The sequence below is a fragment of the Ambystoma mexicanum genome, chromosome 1q, assembly GCF_040938575.1.
Source record: "Ambystoma mexicanum isolate Mex_15411 chromosome 1q, UKY_AmexF1_1, whole genome shotgun sequence".
NCBI lineage: Eukaryota > Metazoa > Chordata > Amphibia > Caudata > Ambystomatidae > Ambystoma > Ambystoma mexicanum.
In genome coordinates, this window is record NC_090922.1 from 455003242 (window position 1) to 455016718 (window position 13477).

The 13477-nt window shown below is 43.9% G+C and overlaps 1 protein-coding gene and 1 long non-coding RNA gene across 3 annotated transcripts in view; one reads left to right on the forward strand and one right to left on the reverse strand.

The window, feature by feature from the left end:
* The window catches only part of LOC138528594 (myelin-associated glycoprotein-like), an 889265-nt gene that overhangs the window by 356389 nt on the left and 519399 nt on the right, over window positions 1-13477 (reverse strand). The window lies entirely within an intron of this gene.
* Window positions 4607-13477, forward strand: part of LOC138528605 (uncharacterized) — a 100339-nt gene continuing 91468 nt past the window's right edge. The window contains exons 1-2 of the long non-coding RNA XR_011284186.1: window positions 4607-4692; window positions 5862-5906. This is a non-coding gene — a long non-coding RNA (uncharacterized lncRNA). The remainder of the gene's footprint in view (window positions 4693-5861; window positions 5907-13477) is intronic.

A 13477-nucleotide genomic window follows, 5' to 3' on the forward strand; every position in this document is an offset into this window, starting at 1 on the left:
CATCGCCAATTGTGGGGTTGTAGGCCCTGCAGACACAACCGAGAAGAACACATGGACACTGAGGTTAGTGCATTACTGACGAGCAGCGTAACACTCATCCTCTTTATTAGTTACCCCCAGTGAAGTGGCACGGACCAATGCTGGTCACCACATACCCCATCTCACAGCAGTGATTACACCTTTTCATTTGGGAAATCGCTGACGATTACAACACAAATGTAAGCCGACCCCAGAGAGGACAAGTTCTGGCTGTGCATTAGTGGTTGTTTTCTACTGGGAGGAGGAGCTGAGGGTCCGAGGTGTTTGTTAGGTACTCCCTGAACTGCAAGAGCGTTTGTGCCATCTTAATTGCCTCCAGATAATTGTTGCAGTAGGCTTTTGCATAACATGAAAATGCTAGTTTCCTGGCTTTTTTCTTTTGTGCCAGTTTTATCTTGACCCTTCTGATGGTCTGACTTCTGGAGATGTGTGTTCCACCTAAGCTGGTGGTTTTTGTGGCAAGGTAGCAGGGCATCTGGGCTGTAGTTACCTCAGGGTTCGGCGCGCGGTACAAATAAATAAACTAAACTAATCTAAACTGTAGTTGGCTTATGTGTGACACTATCTAGCTTAAAGAGTTTCCTGTGAGATGGGTTGTGAGGGTTAACCCGTTGCATTTGATATGCCTCCAACAAAAGAGTCTGCACAGGAAATGCCACTGACAGAAGGATGAACACTCGGAAGAGGCACCTGGGATAGGATGAAATGAGGCAGTAAGCAGGTGAGTGGGGCCCAGGAGGGGGGAGGAGTAGGGAGATAAGGGAGGGGGTGCAGGGTGGCAGTCAGAGTGAGACAAAGTGAAGGGCACAGGTGGGTGGGCATCGGGCAGCTGGTAGAAAGGTTTATGAGTAGGTGGGGGTAGGTGATCTGGAACAGGGGCAGGGGTGCATGGAATTGGGTTTTCGGAGCTTGGACTCCCGGTGAGAGGGACAAGATGTCTGATTTCCATTGGTAGAGGCCGCTCTGAAATAAGGAGCAAAATACAAAAAAAGCTTTGCCTTATTACCAGTGTGTTCTCTTAGGACGGTGGAGATGAGGTGAAATGTCTTTGATCCTTTATTCAGGAGTGTGATAGTATATTGAACAGGCCTAACGGGCTAGGTGTGCGGCCGAGACACCAGCAACAAGGGTAGTCCTTGCATCGAGAAACTATGTCCGTCGTTCTGAAAGCCTCGGGTGGGATGAAGGGCGAGGGTGGGTGGGGGTTTAGCAGGATCACACAGAGACCTGCCCATCTTTGAAGGTTCTCCAAGTAGCAAAGCATATTCAACTCGTCAGAAGGATATCTCAGATTAACACACCTACCACAGATATGTGTGTCCTGCAGGTCTCAGGTTTGACTCTGTGTGACAACAATTCACACTCCGATTCATGGCATTTTTTGCACGATTCAAAGTGACTTTGCACTGCTGAAACGTGAGTTTTGCTGCTGACACAAATCCTGATTCATGTATCTTTGCAGTGCAAAGTCATTTTGTAAGTCATTTTTGCAGTACAACATGACTTTGCACTGACATTGCACTGCACAAATACACTTTGCACAGTTCCATGAATCAGGGTTTGTGTCGGCAGTGCAAAGTCACTTTTCAGTAGTGCAAAGTCACTCTGAATCGTGCAATAAAGTCCATGAATTGGACCCTCAGTCCTTCATCCTTCTAAATTTGAAGTAGGGAATTGTACGTTTGCATGTCAGTTCGCAAGGTTAATCACATGCCAGCCATGAGCGGCTGTGCTGTTTATCATTTAGAGGTCAACACATTTAGTATTATCAAGGTTTATAATATTAAAATATGTGGAATTCCTAACAGACATGGACCCCTGAAAAGCCAATAGGGCTATGGAAGTCAGTCATGCTTCGGGGTGCATGAAGTTTCATCTTGCTGAGTTTGCTTGCACGTGTTCTACTGAGGTTATTTATTTAATACCAGAAACTCTATGTATGAAGGCCAATGACCATTCATGATATAGGGCCTCATTACGAGTCAGGCGTTAAGGGTTTTACGGCGCCGTAAACGGCGCCGACCCTTAACGCCTGATTACAAGGTCCCTTTGCGGGATGGTGATTTTAACGCCTGCTTTTTGCAGGTGTTAAAAACCATGCCGCAAAGGGACCTTGGTGCTAAGTACGGTGCCGCAATTTGCGGCACCGTACTTAGCGCCTTCCCCATTCCCATTATGCCCTATGGGGCAAAAATGGGAATGGGGAAGGGCCATGGCGGAAGGGGGAATTACCACTCCTCCAACCTCAGAATGGGGTGGTAATTCCCCCTTTCTCCATGGCGGAGTCGGAAAGTTACCGGCATGGACCATGGTGCTAATGGCACCATGGTCTTCCGCCAGGGTCGTAATGAGGCCCAAAGACTCTGATGTTCCTTAATGCAGTATCAGTTAGTCTGATCGGATTGCAATGGAATGAGCACTATACCAGGGAATAAACCTAACATATATCAACAGTAAGAGACCAGTTCTTAAAACATGGGTTGGTGCAAGGATGAGTTGCTCTAGCGCCTCTCAACATTCGAGCCCAAGAGAGAAGTCCCCTGTTCACAAAGCTCCTTGGAATACGTGCATCATAGATGCCCACATTCAGGTTCCCCTTTGCATTCCCTTTCAATATATACACAAATAAGGGGTATTTCTGCACATGTTCATGCATACCACATGTTTAGAAATGGGAAGAGCAATGCATGACAAGGTCATTTCCGACATGCATTTCTTTAAGTGTTAAACCGCACTGCTGCTGTGTCACTTACATCACTATCCATGCCACGGGATAGATTTATTATGCTTTATTTGAACACATTTCACAATGACAGGCCACCTAAGGGCCTGTCATAATGAAATGCACTCCCATTGTTTACATTGGTGCAGGCCTGAGACTAAGCCATGCAAGATGTGGGCCAGCACATCATTAGTGCAGAAACATAGCCTCCTGGAAATGGCCAGGCCACCTTTGTGAATAAGATGATCTGTACATTTTTCAAACTAATGCAAATAAAAAAATGCATCCCCTGCATTTTCTATTTGCATTACTTTTTGAGAATTTGGCACTAATACAATTTGTGTCAGTTGCAAACAAAGAGTTCATTGGGGTTTCCATATTAAAGAACCATCCAGGTGTAAGCCATTAGTCATTTAGAGACTTTGCTTTCTTTGAGCATCCCTGGCAAGAAAGGATCTGAAGTTCTGACCTATCCCTTCCCATGTAGACTAAGGAAGGACGGAGCTTGCTGGAAAAACTGATCTTGTTTTGTGTTGGATCCCGGGTGGTATTGGCGCTGGATCAGACTATTCTCAATTGTTACAGTGGTGCCTCCATGTTTGGGCAATCAATCACTTCTGGAAACAATTAGGTGCACAGGATGGAAGATACCCCGTGGCACTGCAATGGCAGGAGAAACATCAAATGGAGACAAAAGAGGATAATCGATTCATGGGACTCAAACTCGTCAAATGTGACGCAATAGGCGGCGATAGAGAACTGAGTCTACGACAACGAGAGGCCAAACTGATGTGCAAATATAGGAGTGTTAGCCTCAGCCTCAATACAGACCACGAGCTTAATGTCTTCCTTTAAGCTATTACCTTGCTTGTTTGTATCTATTTATGATGAAGTGAATGTTAATAATCACCATGACCCATCCGCCATGTCTACACAGGAACACCTGACTGGCACTTCAGCCCCAGGCCCCACTCCTGTCCCCACCCACGCAGACGTGGCTGGTTGCTCCCCGCTCCCTAAACATTCTCCCAAGCCCAGAAATGTTAACAGCCTGTCAATCCCCCACCCGTCCAGATACACACTGTCTCCCCATTCCCACGGCATAGCTCTCAACTCACCCGCTTTTGGCGGGTGTCACCCGCCTTGTAAAGGGCTGACTCACCCGCCAAGCCTCCTGCACGCCCATTCATTCCAATGGGCGCCTCACCCGCCTAAAACAAAATCGGGTGATTTCACCCGCCTTTGCAACACAAATGGTTGAGAGCTATGCCCACGGCAGACATCGGCCACTCACTCATCTGTTAGCCCCACATGTGACACACTTTTCTGGTGTTATACTACCTGAACCATAAGGTAGACATTCTACCTGAGCCATAAGGTAGATACGCTCTGGGCACCGTGAATTGCCCCCTGTAAAAACACTCCATCTGCTAACATGGAGCACTGAACGTTCCTCTTAACACAGCACCATCGGCGTGCACACTAATGATTCGCTTGTTTCTCATCTGCTGTTTACACAACCAGTTTTTCCAACCATTATTTCTAGCCTATTTGTGTACCTCCCGCTTGCCTCATGTGTATCTACCAACCTTCCGCTTAAGACAGCACGAACGGCGTGCCCACTAACGATACGCTTCTTTCTCATCTGCTGTTTACACAACTTGTCTTCCCAACCATTATTTCTAGCAACATGCGTGTACCGCCCGCATGCCTCTTGTGTATTTACCACCCTCATCACTATTAATCACCAGCGAACGCCCCGCGGACTTCTTTGTTGTGCAACCTCCTGCCAGCCAATCAGAGTACGTCTCTCACCTGGCCGCTCCTCCAATCCATGACGTTCCTATATTAACCTCACCCAAAATGGCGAATGGGATCTAACGATCACCATGAGCCACACGTGTAGGCAGAGGCCCCGCCGGGCCAAACAGGTAAGCCAGCCCTTTTGTACTCCGTATAACGCACGCAACTGTCACCATAGGGACATAAGACTGTTGAATCGCTCAGCCATTAGTTTAAGTATGCAACGCACTTTCACATTATAAGGGGTCTCTGGTTCTAAACCGTGAGCAGCTGTAATCACATTCAGTGCACTCTGAGCACCGCGGCTCCTTCAAGTGCGTACCATGCCAGCCAGCACCAGCTTCTATACACAACCTCATTTAGCGAGCCTGCTGCACCCTCTTGGCTATCACCCACTTGCTTATTCATTGGATATACTTAATATCGCGCATTCCAACTAGAGGCATTCACAAGTCCCACCCACTAGCAGCCGCTACCAACCCCAGTCTTTTAAAAGCACTTGCTCACAAGTCCATTCTTTACTAGCCCGCAAGCCACCAGCCTCCATAGACGGCCCATATGGCTAGCGCTCCCGATCCCACAGTATTGCACTTTGATGCAAAACTGTGAGTCGCACCATCCTTCCTTGATCACTCGGTCCAAACTTACCCTACCGATCTTCCTTGAAACACTGCCAATCGTGCCACCTATTCCGGTGCACTTGCTCCCTTGTTTCTGTGCACATCCCACCTGAGCCTCAGCTCCTTGACAATTGTCCTTCACCCACCTAGCGAGGCACTCATATTATTAGACCTTCGCTCGAGCGCCTCTGGAACGCAATACGACCCCCAGCACTGTACAGCACCCATTTGGAGACAAAGATCACATGCTATGCTTAACACCCGTGAAACAACCTTCCTCGCCACTACCAGCGTCGCCCTAAGCGCTGGGTCCAACACCCCCCTGCCAGGCAATACAGCAACATGCTTGGCAACAGCTCTGGCAATCACACTCCCTCACACACAATAGCCCACCCACCACTCTCATGGCTAGCCCCCAACCGCCCACTAACCATCACACACACCAGCCCTCCCTCACCTTGCATGCCAGCAGCAGCCTTCTCTCATACCAGCCATCCACTACTGGGGTCTGGCAGCACCCCCCAAAGCCCATTGACCCACTAGCACACATTGGTCCATTACTGTCTGAGAGACACCTGCAATCCACAACATGCGGTTACTTACATTATACATTACACCTACAAAGATTGCAGCTGTGTGCACATTTTCGTGACCCTTACCATTACCTCTTTTTCCAGACGCTAACCAGCCCCTTATTCAAGGACCCTACACAGCTTCATCCGGTAAGAACCACCACTCCTACTATCTACACAGTATATCCAGGCGCCATGCCCAACCTATCTAACGCCAGTTCCTTTCTTTCGACCTTGATGCAACCTTCTTTCCTTGTCAATCATACCATCCGTGATGGTATTACCTTGTTATACTAAATGTGTGTACATGAATTTGTGCATATGTCACCCTACAACCACCACACCACCATTTTGTCAACTGTATGTGTACTCATGAAAATTGAAATTAATAAACATTATTGTCTACTATGTTTTTAATCATTCACGGCAACTCGCCACATCACCACTATGCACCCTTGTTTTTGCACCTCAGCACAGCCTTGATAAAGACCCTTGGTCGAAACACGTGTTTGCTTTTTCTCATGCACTTGTCAAAAGACTTGCTTGCAAGATCCTGGCAACCGTTTGCCGATTAAAAACCAAGATCATGAGCACCTAATTGTTTCCAGAAGTCATTAATTGCCCAAACATGGAGGCACCACTGTAACAATTGACAATAGTCCTTTAAATGTATACTTTTATTTCTTTGAACGTGTGCTGACAGGAAAAGGTCTGACCTCTCCAACTGAATGCTTACAGCAACATTTCATCTGCATTGTCTTGAGGTTAACCTAAATCTGTCACCTAAATCTCTTACAAGTTCAACTGAAACCTGAAGACAGTTGAAATTCGGGGTTCGGCTGAATATATTCACCCAAGCTTACTGGTGAAAGGGATATAGAAACTGTGAGACTGAGCACTGCATTTAATTTGTTCCAAACCCATACCACGTGTGTTCACGCACTGTTACGTTGACTACAACAGAAACATACATGCATCATTCATTATGAAAATATGTATTGAGTTTTCATTTGCTTGCCACATTCTAAATAACTTTTGTTTCAAAGGAAATCACACATGTTCTAACAATGTGTACTACTGTTATTATTTAATCTAGTAACAAAGTAAGGTAATTTATCCACTGTTTTTATTATTTCATCCACAATATTTCAACATTCTGTAGCCACTAAAAAATTCAACAAGCAAAAATGCATTGTTAGAAAACATGAAATGTAATGCTTGCATATGTAGTTTTTTTTTTAAAGAGGAACTAAGCCTAGTGTTAAATGCTCTTCTTCTTTGGGGGAATGCTGTTGTGGCCTAAATTATGACCTGGATCTGATCAATATGAACTGGAACCTGCACCAGGCTTTGGCTTTTGGTCATTAGCTAACAGAAAAGAGGGTACACCAGTGCATGACTCTTCTATAGAGACAGTCCAAAACTGCAGGCCGTTTCTCTGCTGGAAATGCACATTTCTTATGAGCACAGACTTTCCAAAGTTCTCTGCAGATGTTAGAAATCGCATCCAAGTGTTTAAATGTTGGACAGCTCCAACAGACTTCCCCCATGTGACTATGTATGTTCCAACTCTGGAAAGGATGAACATTTGTTTGACTGCTTCTAGTTTTATACCTCTTTGACAGTAATTGATTTTAGCCTGTCTATCACTGTTGACAAAAACGGTAGCCAAGTGATCAGGACACCAAAGAACCTAACACATTCGCCATATAGAGCTAATGCATTGACGTTGCCCTCTAGTTCACACTTCCCAATTTGGAGTAACTCATGCAGTGAAGGCATGGAGTGTCATGTTCCAAATCCCACTGATCATGTTTAACAATCTGCAGGATTTTCTTCACCTTGTCAGACTGAATTGGTTGGGGAGCAGGATGGACTTTATTTGTCTGCCTGCTGTATCTGATCTGCCAGACAAATACATATCCAGTTGGTCAGTCGAATTGCTTTATTCGGCAGATGTCCTACAGCACAATCACATACAAAAAGAATAAAAACAACAGTTCATAATGTATTAAAAGCTACTTAAAGTCAATAAATATATAATTATAAAAAGGGAATCAAGAATGATTCAAACATGATTAAAACCATCAGCTTGGTTCTTATTTGCACATACTTTTACTGCATTCAAGTGTGGAGATCAACAATATATTAAAACCCCTATCCCTTCACTAGCACCAGTGCACGCTTTTTTCTAACTATCCATGCCCTGTGAGCACATTTGGACACTAAAGCATTACCAATGGACCTTATATAATTTTCTCTAAGCAGTGGCCTAAGGAATACATTTCTAAGGTTGGTGTACCCTACTCAAAGTAATACAAAATGTTCTAAAAATTGTCTACATTTTCCCTACCATCATTACAAACTGGGCAGGCCTTGGATTCAAGTATGTTCCAGGAATAAAGTAGTTTTGCTAACGGAAGTGTTCTCAAAAGAAATCATATATATAAGGATTGTGCAATGGTGGGCTTGATAATATCCAGGTACCTCTCATATCCGAGTTCCAGCTTGCTTGCCCAGGAGGTACAGGTAAGAGATGATTGGCTTCCTCTCAATTCAATTATTTCTTTTAATAGGTCTTTCATGTTCTTGGTCGTATCCTGAGAGTTTGTCCAGATACGTGAAAGACCCAAAGAATTCAGAATCGATTTAATGTGGGTACACCATGGAAGGTTTCTACCACCTCAGTGAGCTAATAAGTGCTGGGCTGCTTCTCTGTATTTTCCTAGACATGGGGATGACCACAGCCCCACCTATTACAATACAGGTTTAATAGCTAGTTCATCAAATAAGTATCCATTACTGCTAGCATGTATATTCATGCTGGCGATAATGCAATGGAATCCTATGGAATCCGCCTGAAATTACCACAGTAACCATTAATTGCAGTAGGCATTTCCACTTTTCCATCAACAGAGTGGAGAAGTGAAGAGTAAAGGCAATTTTGTCTTTGATTTGCTCCTCATATTTCCTCCTCTACATAGTGGACATTGGGAAAATTGCACAAACGGGACGTTTTTGCACAAAAGTGCAAATGGGGTCAGTCCCTTGAGTGAAAATAACACTTTGGGGAACATGACCCCAGGGTCTCGACATGTGCTGCTTTATAATGACTCTTATGCTAGCAAAAGTGGTATGAATCTGTCAAAAATTGTAGATTGGAACCACCAATGGCGAGGAACATCACATTGAGTTCCATTGGATTAATAATACTTTCAGTACTGAGCCACACTTTATCTCATAGTAAATAGATTGGTATTAGTCTTCTCTGAGCAAAGGTATGCTTTTAATATCTTCCCTTTGCCTCCTCGTGTAACTCAAAGTCTAATGCTGAGCTTGTAGAGGGGGAACAATAACATTGGTGGATGGTAAACACATCCTCCATTGCTTCAGCCATCTCCCACCTTCTCCACACTTATAGCAGTCAGGCCTCTAAGGGCCGAGTCACAACAGGACATTGGTAGTACCTGCTAGAGTGGTCTTCATCTGGATCTAGCACTTGAAAGCAGGGTGCGCCAATAAACACACCATTAAATAAGCACACAAGTCTTAATAACACAGAGCAAGAGCACATGCTGACTGCAAGCTTTCCCTTGTCTCAGGACTACACCACCCCTTTCCTCTGGTTTTATGTTTCTTTCCCTCCACCCTATTTCCTCCTTTGTAATGTTTACCCCTGCTTAACCTGGAGCCATGCCTCCTACACCAGTTCCCTCTCAGGCCATGTTAGCTCTTCTTTGTCTAATGTGTAATCCCCCACCTTTCGTTTGTGTTAGGTATCGCTCACTTACATTTTCCCTTGTATCATGTTCCCCTTTACTTCCTCATGCGTCATGTCTCCGACCCAGCCTAACGCGTGCCAGCTTTCTTTCATTTTCTCTTGTGCCATGTCCCTCCCTACCAACCACATCCTGTCAGGATGTTGGCAGTCTGGCACTTTCTGCAATTCCTCCCACAGCCTTTTTGTCATGTATTATTAAATGAGCTCCAGAGCGTGTTATGCATAGTAAAAGTGGTGTATAACTTCTGGGTGAGGTCCTCTAAAAAAATGTTTTAAGAAGCCCTTTAGTTACTTCACTCCACAAATTGTGAAATAAATGTAATGGCTGAGTCTGAAAGGAAATTCCCCTGATGAAGTTCTTACAAATGCTATATTTATGAAAATAGAAGGAAACATGTTGGGTCTCTTTGGGCACTGTATTGTAAAACTGTGCATTGTAACAAAGTTATTGATAAAGTTTAAAACCTAGTTGCCAATGCCAATAGCATTTGCCCAGCAAGTACAATATAAAAGTTAAGAGAATTTATAGTAATAGGGGTTCTCTTTTGTATTCCCGACAGCAGTGGTAAATGATGTATAAGGTAATACTCAAGCAAGATTTATTGTGTGTATGAATTTTGGTGCTGGCAATACTGGCAATGCCCTCCATGGAGTCCTATTGGAATTTTGGAATTTACCACCCTTTCTCCCACCTGTAATATCCCAGTAATTCCAGAATATCAGACGGCAGAAACGGTAGGCCAGTTTGCTGGTTTCCCACCGGAATAACTGGCGGGATACCGGCAAACCTGTAATGGGGGCCATAGGCATTCTAGCCTGCATCATACCCTGTATCATTGGTTGACCCAGGGTCAGATAGCTTGCACCATAAAAACTATCAAATAGCAACCACAATTCGATATTGGTGAATATACAATACTGAGCATAATTTGTTTTTATTTATGCCCTGTGATTTCTTTTGTTGGAGACTGTTTATCGGCCCTGTCACATAGTCATATCAAAAGGTATTTCACTGTGTTTTTTTCCTTATTAAAAACAGAATTATTTTATGGTGCACTCAACTTCTACAATCTAACAGGTTATAAACACAAGGCTACATTGCATTGAATACATTCAGTGCACAGTAGAGGTGGGCGAAAAGGCTGAAATTCAAATTCGATCCACTGAGAAACTGGTGAATTTTGGGGAAAAAAGGACTGGTTTGCCAAATTCGTCAATGGAGCGCAGTCATTTCTCGCCCGTGTTTTTATTTAGATTGCAACCTATTAGTTCCCTGTGAAATGTTTCAGCCCGTTACATTTTTGAAGTTTCATGCATAAAAAAAAGATGTTTTGGCCCAAACACCTACATTTCACCAATTTTGTTTTGCTGGCGATAACTTCGCCTACCGTACTGCACAGTTCATTTTCTTATCAACCGGGTCAAAGTGCCTGTTTCTGCAGGGTTGTATGGTGTCACTTTCCTTTCTGTTACCCTATTAACTATTGCCTTTCCATTCAAGTGCGAAATAGACATACAGTACTGTGTGTTGTGTTTTCTTCATTTGTGAGAGCATCACTTTTCAATTGGCGTTTGTAGTGCTTGACACTTTATGGGGGCCTGGTGCTGTGTTTTGTAGTTTCCTTGTCATTTGCGGAGGCCCACGACATCAGCATACTTTGGATGTCATCAGGAGTTGGGCTGTGCAGTAAAAATGTACAGATAATAGCGTTACTGCCGCATTACAGCACCGAGTTTGGGGGAAGTCAGAGGATTCACCTCCAGCAACGAGCCGGAGGTGAATGCGCCGACTTTCCACCCATTTTCTGTGCAATTACCGCAGCGCAATTACTTCCGCTGTAATTGTGCCGAAAATGCCTCATTGAGCGCTGTGGACTAAAATAAAATGGGGACTTACACCGGCACCTGTGATCCGGCAGTAATACCGCTGGACTAAGTGGTGGTAACGGTAATTGCATTGGGTGGTATTCTAGCAGATTTACCACCGGAATAAAGCCCAACTCCTGATGAGGCCCATTATGTTTCTTTTCTTTAGCATCAACTGGATGGAGTGGGGGGAAGTTTCAGGGGCCACAAGAAGGGCACCGACAACCTGCCTGTGATATCAATGATAGTGTGGAGGAACAAGAAAAGCACAATGTCAGTGAATGACACACATGTAGGCGGAAAGGGTCAGGGATAAGGTCTGGCCTGCAATTTTAGAGATGGAGCTCAGGTTTAGGAAGTGCAGCAATGTATTCCATATAAAAAAGCAAGGATTTTGGGTGCCTGCAAGAAAGCCTGGCACCAGCAAGTCTGCAACAGTATCAAGAATGGATTAAAATAAGCCAGCTTTGATGGGTCAAACAAGCCGACATCCCTGCCTCTTAATCTGGGGACCATGTAAAACTCACAGGGATTAGATTGAGCATTGGAAGGACAAGATACATTCCTTTTTAGGAGCCAAAGACAGAATGTCGGGCCCACATTGCATCGCCCAGAGCCCTGTCATCTTCCCTCGCACCTCTTAGTCAGACTAGTCTCCCTACCATCCACCTCAGACCAAAACAGAACATTTCTCATTACTCTAACGACCCTCAGGTAACACAACAAGCCCTCCACTAGTTGAAACGGTTCTATGTCATATTGCCACACATTGAAGACTGAATACAAAAAAAGACAGATTTTTTCTGTCACTTTTGTGGGGACCTCAATATGCCCCCTAATATTCAAGGTATGGTAAACCACTGCTCCTCTTAATCAGGCTTACCACAGTACGAGAATAGGTTTTGGGCTTTATCTTCTATCAAGGAAAATTATTGACTTCATGTAGCACCCTTAGGGAATTCAAATAGACTGGAACACAAACAACAAAACTTCTTGCAAGAGACCATGGAAATTAGTGAATCAATGAGTACGGCAAATATCAATTCGTGGAATATTGCAGGGTGCAAATCTAAGTTTGATAATCAGGATATAAGGTCTAAATTTGTTTCGTATGACAGGATTTTAATCCAAGAAACCTGGTCTACAGATTAAATAATTTTAGATGGTTATGTGCCATTTTCAGTGCCTGCCACAAAAAAAGGCCTGTTTGCATTATTCTGAAGTCCTAGCTATTTTGGATAGATCCTCTTTTGCTTCATTTGCTAAACCTGTTTTATGTAACAATGAATGTGTACAGTTTTTGGCCTTTGTGAATAAAAAGGGGGCCCTGTTGTTTTTTTGGGAGTCATTTGTATAACAGTCCTCTAAAGCAAAGCCCACGAAACTCTTTTTGGATCTTTGCAATGTCATGGATAGAATCACTGAGGGGCCAGACTGGTTTATCCTGGGTGGTTACCTAAATGCTAAGATTGGTTGAGGGCCGGAGCCTGACATGTTTGACGTAAACAAAAAAGGATTCAGCACTACACATACCTCGACCTGAAATGATAGATTCTCTTATGAGCGCAATGGGTCTTACATTTTTTACCCATCTTGGGAATTAGGTCTGTCAATAGAAGACAACCTGGCAACTACACCTTTAAGGCCAACTTGCAAATTATCTATTGACTATATTTGTATGTCTGTTTCCAAGTGGGACTACATTTGTTATTTTAGGTTACTTCCAAACTTATACAGTGATCATTTTGCCATTTTATTTCAGGGTACTCTGGCCATGCAGGAATGTATAGACACTAATCTTTGCACACACAATAACGTTACATTAGCAAATTCTAAGAAACGAATAAGATGGAAGCCAGGAAAACAAATTAGTGGTACAAGAAAATGTTATTAAATCCAATTACCATCCTCTTGGAATACCCTCCAATTCCAGTCTAATGTTGAGTCAGTACTCAATCATTAAGGGACAGATTTCAACTGTGTTCTTCAGACATTAATTGGGCCGCTATAATAAATCTGGAAAATAGACTTTGTTTGATTGACGCTGCAAGCAGGCAAAGGAACAGTTGCTCAC